This window comes from Equus quagga, chromosome 12 (genome assembly GCF_021613505.1).
Source record: "Equus quagga isolate Etosha38 chromosome 12, UCLA_HA_Equagga_1.0, whole genome shotgun sequence".
NCBI classification, from domain to species: Eukaryota; Metazoa; Chordata; class Mammalia; order Perissodactyla; family Equidae; genus Equus; species Equus quagga.
Window position 1 is genome coordinate 97,341,046 of NC_060278.1, and position 16,693 is coordinate 97,357,738.

Below are 16,693 nucleotides of genomic sequence, written 5' to 3' on the forward strand. Positions count from 1 at the left end.
CCTCCTCCACTGCAGCTACCTTGTGGGGTTGAGGACCCCCCCGGTGAGACCCTCCCTTTCAAAGATTCAAGTGGGAAATGGGTCACAAGCCCCACTGGGTCTGTGTATTATGGACATCATAACTGAGGCACATAGTAGGCACTACAAAAGAATACTCATAATTTTTCAGCCTAAGCCTTGTTTATTTCTTAATCCACCAGCAGCGCTGGCCTCACCTGGGAACTTATTAGAAATGCAAATTCTTGGGCCCCTTCCCAGACCTATTGAATCATAAAGCCTGGGGGTGGGGCCCAGCAGTCGATGATTTCACAAGCCCTGCCAGCGATATTGGTACATGCTCCGGTTTGAGAATCACTGCCCTACTGTGTGCCCCTCACACCATGGGCCAGAAGAGTGGGGAGAAATGCAGGCAGGCGACTGGCCCTGATGGACAAACAGGGAGATCCTGGGCATGTTTATCAAGCTCCACATAAGCCGGTTTGGGTGCGGGCTGGGTTTGCCGTAGCAGTGGGATTTCCATCTCTGAGAAGCAGAGTTCACTCCTTGTCTGTTGGGTGCTGGGGGCGGTTTCATTTTTCAGAGTGGAGTTGGTGAGGATAATTTCAGACTCCAAATCCTTGGGGCAGCCTGTCCTACCCCACACGCTGGCTTCTGTAGCAACCACGTGGGGCCATCATGAGGACTGAGTGAAGAGGGGAATCAGAGGGTCAAAGTTGGGGAGGCTGCTGCCCAGCCTCAGTTTCCGCCTCTGGGTGCTGGGGAAGGGGCTGTGGAGCTCCTGGTCCCTCACGATTCTGGCTTCAATTCCAGTGTGTGGCTTCTCAGAGTTCTACTCTTCTCTATGAGGGCATTGAGAAGGCGGAGGATAAAACGACTCTCATTTTTAAAAATCATGTCCCAAGTCATGTCCCAGGTGAGTTATTCTTGTCTTCTTTTTGGAAATACCCATATTCAGCTCCTAACTTATTCATTTCTGGTTTCCTGGACTTTCATACTCTCTAAGGGGTCACATCTGTCTCTTCAGATGAAACTAGTCAGAAAGTAGGTTTCTTCCCTTGCCATCACCTTTCTTCCAGTATTCACATATTCATCCAACAAAGTACTCAAGGAGCTACTGATCAAGAGGCATCAGAAGATATATTACTAAGAACAGGGCCGGGGAATTTATTGGGAATTCCACTGTGGAGATGCAGTAGAAACCAGCTAAGTTGGGAGTAAAGATGGGCAGCAAGTATTTGCTACCAGACCCAAACACACCTGCCACACAGTAGGGCCAATCAAGCAAAAAATCTGAAACACCAGGCTTGAAGCAAGGAAAGAGGTTTAATATCAAAAGGCAGCCAGATAAGGAGATGGGAGTTAGAACTCAGATCCACCTCCTCGAAGGGAAAAAGGTAGGGGTGTTTATCTGGGGTTGTAGGGAGGGGAGGGGAGCATGTGCTTGGGTTTTAGGTAGGGGAGGGGAAGCACGTGGCCATGCTGGTTGGCGCCTTCCCACCAGCCTGTGTTTGTCTTTGAAGACTGAATTTCTTTTCCCTTGTCTGGACTTTTCCGGTTAGTTTTCATCTTCAGCCTGCATTTGACCTTGTGAGGCTGAATCTTGACGTCTGGACCTTGACTTCCTGGGAAAGACAGCTCACTCATATACTAAGGAGGGACAGAAAGACCCGGTTAGTTTTAAACAAAGTTGATTATTCTGAATATGCACAGCTGCAGTTAGCAACGCTTATCTCAAAGTTTTTTGCTCTCGGGAAGATTTTTTAACTTCTTTGTGCTCAGTTTTATATTGGTCAGCAACATCAGCATCACCTGGAAACTGGTTAGAAATGCAAAAACTTAAGCCTGTCCCCAGCCTGCTGAATCAGACACTCTGGAGTGAGGCTGAGCAGCCTGTGTGTTCACGAGCCGTCCAGATGATTCAGGTGCCTGCTAAGGTTTGAGAATCTTCGTCCTATGGCCTCTCTCGTAGTGTGATTCCAGCAGCATCACCAGGGAACTTATTAGAATTGTAAGAAGTTGTTAGAGTTGCAAATTCTCAGACCAGAGGGTTCATCTGTTGCTCTCAAACTTCCTGTTTATTTGGAGCAAAGAAAATGGTCAGTTAGGAGGGATGGAACGAACATGTCATAATGCTTGGGTACATCTGGATAAGGAAAGAAATTCAGGGATTACATGGACCACCAAATTATTTTATTAGGATCACCAAGGTATAACAATGAAAGGAATGTGAAATTGGCCTTAAAGTTGAGAGGTAAGTACAATAACAGTGAAAGTTCAGAAACAAATCAATGCAGGCAGATCAGGTAAATGACCAAAGATGCATTTAACATAAGAGGACAAAGTTAAGTCAATGCATGACACTAAAGAATTGAAAACAAACTGAACACCCACATGCAGAAGACAGGACTCCATTGAATCATACTTAATTGATTAAAATCTTCCTTAAAATGTTTAAGAGATTTTCATGAATATAATATACACGACATTATTGAGAGTATAGTGTGGCAGTGATTTGCCTGGGTCTTGAGAATCTGACAAAGCTAAATTGAATTTTGTGTTTGCCCTGGAATATCACACTTCTCTTTTTCTTTTTTAAAAATTATAAGAAACTTACAAATTAATTCTTGTATTAATGAAAAAAATGCAGGATAAAAAGTGAAATCATTCATTGATCCCTAACCCTATCTTATTCTCCCCAGAGTTTTATAGACTGTGCATTTTTAGGCATTTACATATATGCATATATAATTACCCATATAATTAGTAACATTTTCAGGTTTTTATATAAAAATGAGATAATCTATGTAATATCCTGTAAACTTTTTTTTTAACTTCAAAATATTCTAGAGAGATTTCTGTGTCTATCCATAGAGATTTCCCTAGTTCTTACAACTTCTGCATGCAATTCCACAGCGTGATTATTCTGTAGTTAAGCTATTCCTCAAATTATATCCCTATGTGGTATATCTGCAATATTTTACCATTGCAGTAATCTGCCAGAAATGTCCCGTGTGTGTTTGTGCATCAAAAGATATGCATACTGGGGCCTGCCCGGTGGCCGTTGTGGTTCCGTTTGTGTGCTCCATTTCGGTGGCCTGGGCTTCGCTGGTTTGGATCCTGGGCACAGACCTACACACTGCTCATCAAGCCATGCTGTGGTGGTGTACCACATACAAAATAGAGGAAGATGGGCACAGATGTTAGCTGAGTGACAGTCTTCCTCAAGCAAAAAGAGGAAGATTGGCAACAGATGTTATCTCAGGGCCAATCTTCCTCACCAAAAAAGTTTTAAAAAACATATTGTTTTCAGCAGTGTTGCCGAGCTATACTTGGAAAAACATGGGCCAGTTTTTAAACCCATCCCCAGTCTTGGAGTGTTCTTGGCTCCCACAGGCTGACAACAGTAGACATTATCTATATTTAGGTATTATGACTTTCTTGCCAAGATATTACAGCTCATGGGTAATTTAATTGTATTTCCCTGATTTCTGTTGCATCTGACCCTTTACTGGCCCTTTGCATTTAAAAAATGAATTGTTCATGGAATCTCATTCATAAGTGAGCAGTTTCTCCTTTCTTAGTTATTAACCTGTGCACTTATTCTGAATATTAATTTTGGCTATATCCTATGCAAGTGTCTCCTGATCTGTGGCATGTCACTTTGCTCCTAGCAGATTTTCTCTCTTTAATGTAGTTGATTTTATGAGTCACATCCACTTTGTTTCCTGAAGCTTAAATTTTGCTTAGACCTCCCCTCCTCTGTGACTACAAGATGTTCCAATTTACTGGAAAGCTTTTTGTACTTTTCCCTGGTAGCCTCTCTCTCATCTGGGATTTATTTTTGTCAACGTCTCCAAAGAGGGACCTTTTTCTTCCTCCATTACAGGATGTTCCATTATCTTCTTGCTGCTCAGTGAACCGTTTTACACCGATATGCAGATTTCTGGGCATGCTCCTCTACTCCATTCATCTACTCACTCACTCCAATGCCAATTATTATTCTAGAATTGCTCTAATTACTATAACTTTCTATTATGCTGTGGGTATAGGAACCCCTTCCTTATTCTCTTCAAAAAGGTGGATTCATCTCCCACATCTTCCTCCATTTGAATTTTAATATGTATTTGTCAAGTTCCATTAAAAAAAACAGTGCTATTTTTTTTGGTTTGGTTTTCTTTTGAGGAAGATTAGCCCTGAGCTAACTGCTGCCAATCCTCCTCTTTTTTCTGAGGAAGACTGGCCCTGAGCTAACATCCATGCCCATCTTTCTCTGCTTCATACGTGGGATGCCTACCACAGCATGGCGTGCCAAGTGGTGCCATGTCCGCACCCGGGATCCGAACCAGCAAACCCTGGGCCGCCGAAGAGGAACGTGTGAACTTAACCGCTGTGCCACTGGGCCGGCCCCTGCCTCCATTTTCAAGACGAGCACATCACGGTTTGGTATCTACAGAAGCCCCCAGAGATGGTTAATATTAGGCAGCTTATCATGATTTCTCTGGAGAGTTTTTGCAACTGTCGAGATTGCCAACCCTGGATTCAAACGACTTTGGAATATATCCCATCAGGACCACAACTGTCTGGCCATGTCATCCCAGAAAAATAATCTCTTTGAATTTTCTACTCATTAAAATGAGACAGCAATTGAACCTCCCCCAATGATTTTTCAAGATAATGAAATAAAGTAGTTCATGCTAGTCCAGTGGATGGGAGGTAAGAGACTCTCAAAATAATGCCTCTTTTCTGGCATATTAAGTGCCAGATGCTGGAGCTAAAGGCTTTGTATAGGAAGAGATAAGGAGAACAGCGCCTGCTCCATCAACAAAGTCTAGGGAGAGAGAATAATACTTCTAAAAAGCATGCAGCATTAAGTGTGAGAAATAGGTAGGTGCAGAGAATTGGCGGTTGGCGAGCCTGGCTAGGCAGAGTGCGGCCCGGCGAGGGAGGGGCATGCTCAGGAATCTGCACTTCGCCGGGGATTATCATGCCCTCAAGGGTAGTGTCTAAATGCCTAGTCTGCGAGAGGCAGACAGACTGGAGGCTGAAGCCCGTGCTGCCCCTCACCGCTATGTGACCTTGGGCAAATTGCTTATTTCTCTAGTCCTCCCTTTCCTCATCTCCAAAATGAGAAGAATAGAATAGTTTCTTCAGAGGGCATCTGTGTCAGTAAATGAGAATACGTGTATGGAAGTGCTTGGCACCGCGAGGTTCTCAGTATCTTCCTGCAGCTAAAATAGCCATAGCACGTGCCACAGTGTCACCATCTGTACTTTCCGTAAAATTCAGCTGTACTCGCTCAGCCATAAAGGATGGCAGAACATGTATTCATACCACTCTAAGGTAATCTCGCATCTTCGTGTTAAAAACAGATTCTGCTGAAATTGCCGGTTGATTGAGAAATTAAATGCTCTGATTTCAGATTTCACAGGTGCTCCCAGGAAGTTCTCTCCTTTCAAGTGCTCCCTCCCTTCCCCCCCCCCCCCCCCCCCCTCCCCCGTTTTGCCGCAGAATTACATGTTTTCCTGCAAAGAAGCCTCGACAAGAAGCGCAGGAGTAGGGGGCTATGTCTCAGGTCAGGTGCCAGCTGCTGGGTCCCGCCGGTCTCTGCCTGGGCCTCTCACCCCGCTGGGGCTTTGGTTTTGGCATCTGACCTGCTGCAGCACTTGGTCGCCCTGGCCTTTGGGTGTGAGAGCACGTGGACCTGACGGCCCCCTTTGCGGCCTCTGGTCCAGACATCCACCCCCTCATCCATCATCCCAGCCCAGGCCATTCTCAGTCTCTGGCCTTCTGCATCGGTTTCCCGTTGCGGTTGTAACAAATTGTAAGCCACAAATACAGTGGCTTAAAACAACACCAATTTCCTCTCTCATAGTTCCGGCAGTCAGGAGTCCAAAACGGGTCTTATGGGGCTAAAAGCAAGGAATTGGCAAGACGTCATTCCTTCTGGAGGCTGGGGGGAGGACCCTTTCCTTTTGCCTTTTCCAGGCTCTAGAGGCTGCTCTTGGCCCCCCTTCATCACTTGGTGCTCCTGCCTCCTTCTTCCAAGGACCCTTTGGATTCTATCGGGTCCACCTGGACAATCCAGGCTCCTCTCCCCACCTCAGGACCCTTCACTTAATCACACCGACAAAGTTCCTTTGCCATATAAGGTAAGGTATTCAGAGGTTCCAGGAGTTAGGATGTGCACCTCTTTGGGGGGGTCATTATTCTGCCTACCGCATACTTCTATCGTTCCGAACCTGTCTGGGGCACATGCTGGATTCGTCCATGTCACTCATGGGCCACGGGAAAGTGGAGGTGCTATTTTACACCATCTCCTTGCCAAAAGCTCCTAACGGGCTCTCTTCCCCCATGCAGCTGCCTCAGATGGTGAGCGGTACCAGGTGAGGGCCCTCATCTCAAGATTCAAGTGGGAAGTGTGTCAGCAGCCCCCTGGGCTGTGCGCTACACGGCATTATGATTGGGGCAGGCAGTAGGCATGAATAAAGAGCACTTGGAAATTTGCAGCCTCAACTTGAGCAGACAGTCCTGCATTCCCTAATCCTTGCTCTTCCCACTCTGCTCAGGACCAAAAGGGCTGAGGGCCCCGCAGGCAGTGCCTGGCCTTGATTGGGAAATGAGAAGTTTCTGCGTGCGAGGATCTGGGCTCCGTATAAGCAGGCTCAGGCATGCGCTGGGCTCCCTGGCCGTGTTGGGGCTGACCTCTCTGAGAGGGCGCGTTCACGTGCGTTCCACGGAGAAGCAGAGGGAGTTTTGCTCAGGGTGGATCTCTGAAGTAGAGCCGCACCCTTCGGCACGTGGGGAGAGGCCCCACAACCTCGAAATCCCGGCTGCTGCAGCATCACGTGGCTCCTTGTTCAGCTCAGGAGAAGAAGGGAACCTGCAGGCCAAGGTGGGGAGGCTGCTATGTATTCCCAGTTTCCTCTGTGTGTGGCTGAGGTGGGGGGCTGGGCATCGGTCCCACATTCTTCTGCCCTCACTTTTAAGGTGTGACTTCCCAGGAGTCCGCTTTCCCCTGAGAACAGAAGGAGGAGGAGGAGAAAGATGGCCCTTTCATTTCTAAAGGTGATATCGCAGGCAAGTTGCTTACTTCTGATTTCCTTCCTAGAACACGAGTTTCCAGGACCTAAAAACATTTTGCTGTTTGGAGCTGTAAGGGAGAACCTGTCCAGGCCTCTGGCCCAGACTCTGGTGATTTGCTGGTAATCTTTGGCGTTCCTTGGCTTGTAGATGCCTCACCTGGGTCTCTGCCTTCGTCTTCACGTGGCATTTTCCCTGTGTGTCTTCACATAGTTGTCTCTCTGTGCACGTCTGTCTCTGTGTTCAAATTTACCCTTTATAGGTCATACTGGATCAGGGCTCACCTTGATCTCATTTTAACTTGATTACCTCTGTAAAAACCCTATTTTCAAGTAGTCACATTCTGAGGTACCAAGGGTTAGGAATTCAATGTATCTTTTTCCAGGGACCATTATGAATCTATAACAGTCTAATACAAAAGAATTATCAAAACTTATTTTTTCTCGCAGAGAAGTCTCCGTTTCTCTTGTGATCATTGGTCATTCCATTTTTCAAGTCCAAATTGATAAGTTTATAGCTGCCTTCATCTTTGAAGGTTATCTTCACTGGGTATAGAACTCTAGGTGTGTGGCCTCAACTATGTTTCTTTAGCTGTTCTTTTTCCCTGAGGATCGGTAATTTTGCCAGCCCACACGCTACAAGGACAAAGTATAATTCTTACAGTTTCCACTTTCCTTTATAGCTTTTGGCCACACATTCTAACATATCCTTATATCCTGTCTGCCTCCCTATTACGCCCGATTCGAAAGATATCTACCAAGGGCCACATGGAAACACGGTCACCTATGAAGCATGAACTGTTGTTTCAGGAGTCAGTGAGATTCAAAGATGTGGCTGTGGTCTTTTCTCTGGCCCAGTGGGCTCATCTGAGCCCCGAAGAGAGAACATTGTATCAGGATGTGATGCTGGACAACTGTGATTACCTCGTGTCTTTGGGTAAGATCGTTCCTTGTTAGTTCAAAACCGCCCATGGTGGAAGTTTTTCTTCTTTGTGAATAGCTGCAAAGCCCCTGAAAATGCTTCACTGAATTTCAGCTCGATATTCCTGGGTGAAGAACTGGAGCTGTGTGATGTTCCAAAAGGGCATTTTCATCTTGCGATGACTTAAGCTTCATATTCTCCATTGTCTTCCAATCATCACAGCTTCCTTAAAAACCACGCTTCTCGGGCTATTGTGTGCCGAAAACAGCTGGGGAATTGTTAAAAATGTAGATGGTCTTTTTTTAAAAACAAAGAGTGCTTTGGAGGTGCCTGAGAGACTTTTGAGGTGATAATGAGATTCATTATCGTCAAAAGTGTGGGTCTAAATTCTGTAATCACCACAGCATGGTCAAGGTCATTTATTTTTCTTAGGACACTGGACTTATAAGGCAGAAGTGATCTCCTCTTTGAAGCAAGGGAAGGAGCCCTGGCTGGTGGAGAGAGAGGTGACAAGTGCTCCATGCCCAGGTAACTGACAGGTGACCAACAGGTGGAAGCCATCACAGCTCACAGCCTAACTGGTCAGAGTAACCTGGACTTGGGAGGTGACAGGAAAGGAGCTCCCCCACTGGCTTACAAAGAAATCTTATTTTTACCCTACGTTCAGCACTCTCCCTGTTCTTCCTGTTATTGCTCCAGTCTCAGGACACTAAATGGTGCGCTTGTAAAATCTTGAAATTTAAATTATCACATGAAGGGATAAAAGTATCAACAGCTGAACTGGTCAAATGATTTATCAATGATTAGAACGAATGAATGGGTTAGCTCAGAAAAGCCTTTCCCTTTCCAAGAAAGAGTTATGGGGAGGGATTTTTTTCCCCTCTGGATTAGATTAAGTAGTAGGTTAATTAGACATAGAATAACAAACCAGAAAAACAATCGAATTTACCATTTAATTGGAGAGATGGCACGCCCACCATTAATAGAAAGTAGAAATTGCCAGAATGCAAGACCATAGAGGGATTTCGGAGAAACAAGTTTCAGTGCATGAGGGAGAAGGCAGCTCATTAACAGACTCCTGGACGTCAAGGGACAAAAAGTTAAAAAGTTGGGATAGATGATGATGATGTTGGCTTGGGGCATCATTACATCTGAAGAGCAGACTCAGACACCAAATCCATGTCAACTGTAGGCACTGTGGAAAGTGAGCCTGGAACCCAGGAAGAAATTCACAGGTTTTATAAGAATTGTTCACAGGAATAACTTGGGCCTTCTTATTCTTTAAAAACTTAATAACCTGGCCCAAACTCCTCCCCCACTAGGCCAGTTCATCTCTATGGATGAGTCGTCCTCTGAGTTTTCTCTCTTACTCCATTAATGTTGTGTCTTTCTTCCTTAGTCTTCCATTCTTTGTGCACTTCTGCATATTTTTCTATCAAGCTGTAGTCACTTTTATATTTACTACGATATTTTTCCCTATTCACTTCTTTGTGGTTTTAGAAAACGGATATGTTTGCTTTCTGTTTTGTTTCGTGTTCACCATTTCCCTCCCCCCCCCCACCCCGCCTCTGCCTATTTGAATAAAACAATTTAGCCTGTTTACAGCTGGCAATGTGGCGGTGGGAGGGCTGGAAATCAGGTATGGAAAATTGAGTCAATCGTTCAGTTTATGGCCAATTATCACGGAAGTTCTATTCGAGAACCCGCCATTATTTTGTGTTCCCTTCCACTTAACCTGTGATCTCCTTCTCCCTGCCCCACAACGGCCAGTCTAATATCTTTTCTATTGTTAAATGTGCACATATCATTTAGAAAGTATAAAATACGATGATAACATATCAGTTATAAAATAAAAAATTTATATATGAATGCATTTTAATTTAAATGGCATGCTGTAAAAAATCTCATTTCTCATCTTTGCATTTATCTCTGAGATCTTAACACGTCATATGTATGCGTTTTACCTGTAATATGCATGTATGTGGTGGATTTAGGAATCTTTTTCCCTAACTGTGGCTGAATCTCTACAACTCTTTTTGACCAAAATCTCACATGTCCCTTAAGAATCTGTGTAATAATTTCTCTGGGTTGCAGGGCATACTATAAACAGTTTCACAAGACATTCCCAATTTCTTTCCAGACACCTGGGAATTTTACACTCTACAAGGATTCTTTGTTCCTCTTTGCTTGCGTCTTACCAAGGCTTGTTAATATCTGTATTTTAATTGGTTCCATTTTGATAGCAAGGTGTTATCTCTTTGTTTTAATTCTAATTTCTCTAATAGTAAGATGAAGCTCCCATGATATTCTTGTTATCCACTCAGCTTTTCTCAATTGCCTCTTCATATTCTGTGCCCATTTCCTAACAAGTTTCTTTTTTTGTGGAATTGAAGAATTTCCTTTTACATTCTAGATAATTTTTGGGTTTAAGATGTATGAATACTTTTGCCAGTCTGTCATTGCCTGGTGATTCTGGTGTTTTTCTTGAGCAGAAATCCTTCATTTTGAAATAATCACATCTATCACATTTTTGACATATCATTTGCTTAATATCTTTTTGTTGTTGAAGAAGCTCATTCTCTCTTAGGTCATACATATATTCTCTTATTAGCTTTATAGGCTTAAAATGCATTTAGATCTTTAATCTCTGGGGTCTATATTTGTGTATAGACATAGTGTAAGAGAGCAAGCAGTCCCATTCTCTGGATAGTGAACCAGTTTTTACAATACCATCTACTAAATCATCCATCCTGTCCTCACTGACTTGTGATGACATGCTTACCATAATAAGGCATCTGTACAGAAAAGTCATCTCCTGGACTTTTATTCCATTAATGTATTTGTCATTCTGCATTAGTACCATATTCTTTCTGTGAGTTTGGTTTTCTAGTGAGTATTCACACTTGGGAGGTTACGACCATTGTTTCTTTCGTTCGAAATCAGTTACCTATCTATGGAATGTATTCTTCCACTGACGTTTGTAGTGTGTCTTAATACTTTTACTTTATCCTTAATACTTTAAAACGGAGCCTCTCCCTGCCTTGGTTCTTTTATTAAAACTGTATTTATTCAGAGTCTATATTTTTAAATAAATTTGAGACTGTTTGTTGCGTTTCAAAAAAATACAGCTGTAATTTTTATTAGGATGCCATTGAATGCATGGATTAATTTGGGAAGAAGTGCCATTCTGCATCCCATTAAGGGGTATTGCTCTATCTTTTCTTCAGATCTTGGTTTTACATCCATTAATATTTTTTGTTTTCTCAAATGTCTTAGTCATATTTTTAGATTTTATATATAACCCATTGATCTTGTCCATATTGTGAAATTTTAAGTATACAATACGGTATTAACTATAGTCACTATGCTGTACATTAGATCCTCAGAACTTATTCATGTTATAAGTGAAAGTTTGTACACTTGGACCAATACCTCCCCACGTCTCCCACCTGCAGCTGTACCTGGCAACAACCATTCTACTGTTTCTATGAGTTTGAATTGTTTTTTTTTTTTTTTAATATTCCACATACGCGCCAGGTTGTATGGTATTTGTCTTTGTCTGGCTTATTTCACATAGCGTAATGTCCTCCAGTTTCATCCATGTTGTTGCAAATGGCAGGATTTCCTTTTTTTATGGCTGGATAATATTCTACTGTGTGTATATATATATATATATATATATATATATTCACCACATTTTCTTTATCCTTTCATCCATTGTTGGACACAGGCTGTTTCCATATCTTGGCTACTGTGAATAATGCTGAAATGAACATGGGAGTGCACATCTCTTTGAAATGCTGATTGCATTTATTTTGGACATATGCCCCGAAGTGGGATTGCTCAATCATATGGTAGTTCTATTTTTAATTTTTTGAGTTTCCTCAATCCAGACTTTGCCAGTATTACTCCATTGTCTTCTTGCCAAAATTCTACCATTGAAAAGCTTAACATGAATTTGATTCTTAACATTATTTATGATCTCACCCCTTCTCTAGGAGCTTTTAGAATTTTCTTTTCCTTTTTGGTGTTCTTATAAGTCATTATATCTTTATATGGTGTGGGTTTTCCTTTTCTATCTTCTTTGGCACTTAATGAGGCTTTTCAATTTGCAATCTTCTCACTTTAATTCTGGGAAATTATCAGATTACTACTTTTGTTTTTTGAAACAGTTTTATTGAGGTATAACTGACTTTTAAAAATTGCACGTTTAAAGTGTACAATTTAAGTTTTGACATACCTATACACCTGTGAAGCCATCACCACAGTCAAGATCGTGAAATAGTCATCATCTCCAGAAGTTTCCTTGTGTCCCTTCTCAATCCTTCCCTTCTGACCTCCCCATGCCCTCCTCTCACCCCAAGCAATCACTGATCTGCTTTCTGTCCCTCTGGATAAACAGGATCGTGTGGTACACACTGTTTGTTTTGTCTGGCTTCTTTAACTCAGCATAATCATTTTGCGATTCACCCATGCTGTTGCGTATGTTGGCAGTTCATTCTTTCATATTGCTGAATAGTATTCCATTATATAGATATACAAAATTTGCTTGTCCATTCATCTTTTCATGAGCATTTGGATTGTTTCCAGTTTTGAGCTATTACAAATAAAGCTGCCATAAACATTTGTGAATAAGTCATGGACGTATTTCCTTTTCTTCTGGGGTCAATTCCCAGGAGTAGAATGACAGGATGATACAGTATGTGCTTAACATTTTAAGAAACTATCACATGGTTTTCCAAAGTGACTGTACAATTTTACATTCCCACTAACAGTGTATGAGAGTTGCACTCCCTCTTATCCTGGCTAAGACTCACATGTTCAGTCTTTTCAGTATAGCCATTCTAATAGGTGTGTAGTGGTCTCTCAGTGTGCTTTTAATTTGCATTTCCATAATAACGACTGACGAACATATTTTCACATATGTACTTGCCATCCATATACCTTCCTTGTTAAGTCTTTTCAAATCTTGTACCATTTTTTTAATGTTTGTTTTTTGAGTTTTTAAAGTTCTTTGTATATTCTAGATACAAATTCTTTACCAGATCTATGCTTTGCAATGATTTTTCTCTGTGCCTTGTCTTTTCATTCACTTAACATTGTCTTTTGAAGAGCAGAAATTTTAAATTTTGAAGTCCAGTTTGTCAATTTGTTATTTTATGGGTTGTGCTTTTGGTGTTGTGTCTATTAAATCTTTGCCTAACCCAAGATTACACAGAATTCTTCTCCTAGGTTTTCTTCTGGAAGCTTTATAGCTTTAAGCTTTACATTCAGATCTATGATCCATTTTTAGTTAATTTTTTAATATGGCCTGAGGTATGGATCCAGGTTCATTATTTTCAGATATGGATAGTGGATCTGGTACCATTTCTTGAAAAAGGTATCTTTTTCCCACTGCGTTGCCCTTGTATCTTTGTTTAAAAAAAATCAGTGGTCTACATAGAGGTTTATTTCTGGATCTCTATTCTGCTCTCTTGGTCTACTTGTCTATATTTACAGCAATACCACACTGTTTGACGACTATACCTTTATGACAATTCTTAAAATCAAGTAGTGTTAGCCTTCCAACTTGGTTCTTTTTCAGAGTTGTTTTGGCTGTTCTAAGTCCTTTGCATTTCCTTAGAATCAGTTTGTCAGTTTCTAGAAGAACGTCTGCTGGGGTTTTGATGGAGATCGCCCTGAATCTATAGATCAATTTGGAGAGAATTGATATCTTAACAACATTGAGTCTTCTGACCTGTGAACAAGATCTCTCTCTCCATTTATTCAGGTCATCTTTAATTTCTCTCAGCAATATTTTGTCATTTTCAGTGTAAGGTCTTTCACATAGTTTCTCAGATTTATCTCTGAGTATTTAATATTTTTGATGCTATTGTAAAGGGCATTTTTTTAACTTTTAAGATATGGAATTTATTTAAGTTCTTATTCAAAGAAAAGTATATATGTAAGTCAAAGAATCAGGCACTACTCTTAGGCTGATGATGAAACACAAGTCTTCTTCCTTTTCTCTCCCTAGATTTACTCTTTCTAGAGAAACCACTTAACTTCAATAAAAAATGGCTGTGTTACCTCCATTTTTTTGAATATATTTTTTCTTACGTATATCAGATATTGATTGACTCTCCCCCGTTACACACATACCCCTCTCCCACCCCCCAATATGCTATATAATGATTTCTTGTTGGTATTCAGTGTTTACACAATTACGATCAACTATATGACTAGTATTATTCACAGTTGGGGCATGCAGTATTGAACAACTTGTCATTTTTCCTGGGGTCCATAATTCCTTCAGCTGTTTTCTTCGCTTTTTATGAGACATCATTAGTTCACCCTCAGATCTCGGAAAAGCTAAAGATCTATCAGGTTAAATACATAGTTGCTCTAACAAGGTTTCTTCGTGAACCACCTTACCTGAACTCTCCATTTTTAGACACTTGGTTGACTTCATGCAATTCTCTGGCTCATCTCCCTCTTTAATACAGCTATATTACTGTTTAGCTGCTTTGTGGCCACTCTTTAAGTCACAAAACACCTTTTTCCCTCAGTGACAGATGTTATCTCTCAACTTGCCACTCTGTGAGGAAGGAAGTCACTGCCTCTCCGTTTGCCTTCCCCTCCTTTAACATTGCCCCTTGCTGAGTCTACTTTTGCATTATCAACCTTGATAACATTTGCTTTCTCTTCTGTAACAATAATGACCATATTCCCTTAAAAGGTGAAAACCACAAGCAGCATTTACATTCTTATGATGACGTGCTTAAACATTATTCCTTACTCATCGAAGAGCCTGTGCTGTGATTGAATTTCCTTGTCTTTGCCTCCAAAATTTTGATGCTTGCAATATTCGTAGGAAAACACTGAAATGAAGTCCACTTTAAATATTTAGATAGGGTCCACTTTCTTATACTTTCACCATCGATTCAAAATCCTGCAGCATTTTGTTTTGCATTTGGAGGATGCCTTTCTTGCACTTTTCATTATTATTCCTTTTCTCCTAGAATGAAAACACTGCCCTGCCTTTGCACCCGTGTCAAAAAATCAGCTGTCTATCTATCTGTTTACGATTCCCTCACTACCCTATTAATGGCTACAGAATCTGGAGTTACGTCACCTCTTTTATTCCTGACATTGGTACCTTGTGTTTTCTCTTTTTTCACTGATCAGTCTGGCTAGGTTTATCAATTTTATTGATCTTCTTAAAGAACCAGCTTTTCATTTTATTTTTTCTGTATTGATTTCTTGTTTTCTCTTTCATTGATTTCTGCTTTTTTTATTTTCTTCTGTTTACTTTGGTTTAATTGGCTCTTTTTCTTTTTAAATTTTCTTAAGGTGGAAGCTGAGGTCATTGATTTGAGACCTTTCTTCTTACTAATATAGACATTTAATGCTATGCATTTTACCCAAATACCGATGTAGTGACATCCCACAAATTCTTGTATATTGTGTTGTCCTTTTCATTCAGTTCAAATACTTTTAAATTTCTCTTTTCATTTCTTGTTCTGATTAGTTAGAAGTATTCACTTAGTCTGAAAGTATTTGGGGATTTTTCCAGAGAGTTTTCTGTTAAATTCTATTTTAATTCCATTGTGAGAGAATATACTTTATATGGCTTCAGTCTTTTCAAGTTTGTTGAGACCTGTTTTATGGCCAGAATGTGGTGCATCTTGGGAAATGTTCCCTATGCACTTGCGAAGAATGTGCATTCTGTTGAGCGGAGTGTTCCATAGATGGTAACCAGATCAGTTGGTTGATAGTGTTGTTCAAACCTATCACATTTGCTGATATTCTGCCCACTTCTTTAATTATTGAGAGAAGGGTATTGAAATCTCCGACTATAATTGTGAATTTATCTATTTCTCCTTGATATTCTCTTTGTGTCATATAGTTTGAAGCTCTGTGGGTACATAAACATTTAAGATTGTTATGCTTTTGATTGATTGACCTCTTTATCATCATGAAATGACCTTCTTTCTCCCTGGAAATATTCATTGCTCTGAGATCTACTTTGTCTGATATTGGATAGCCCTCTAGCTTTCTTTTGACTGGCAGCATGGTGTCCACACTTTCCATCCTTTTACTTTTATCCTAGTTCTGTCTTTAGATTCAAAGTGAGTTTCTTGTAGAGAATATGTGATTTGGTTTTGCTTTCTTATCCATTCTTGATAATCTCTACCTTTATTTGGGGTGTTTATACCAGTGGTTCTCAGTGGGAAGAGGAGAAGATTTTGTCCCCTCGGGGCATCTGACAATGTCTGGTGACATTTTTGGTGGTCACCAGTGGAGATGGGATTGTGCTACTGGCATCTAGGGGATAGAGACCAGAGATGCTGTTAACACATCCTACATGCACAAAACATCCCCCAAAACAAAGACTATCCAGTACCAAATGTCAATAATGGCCAGACTGAGAAACGTTGGTATATATACATTTAAAGTAATTATTGATATGGTTAGATTTAAACCTATCTTCTTGTTATTTGATTTGTTACATCTGTTCTTTGTTACCTTTTTTCCCCTTTATTGCCCTCTTTTGGATTGAGTGGTTTTTTTTTTTCTTTTAATAATTGCACATACACACATTTATATATTATGTAGTTTACATTTCTTTTTTTTTTTCCCCAAAGCCCCCCCGGTACATAGTTGTATATTCTTACTTGTGGTTGTATACTCTTACTTCCTTTTAGTTGTG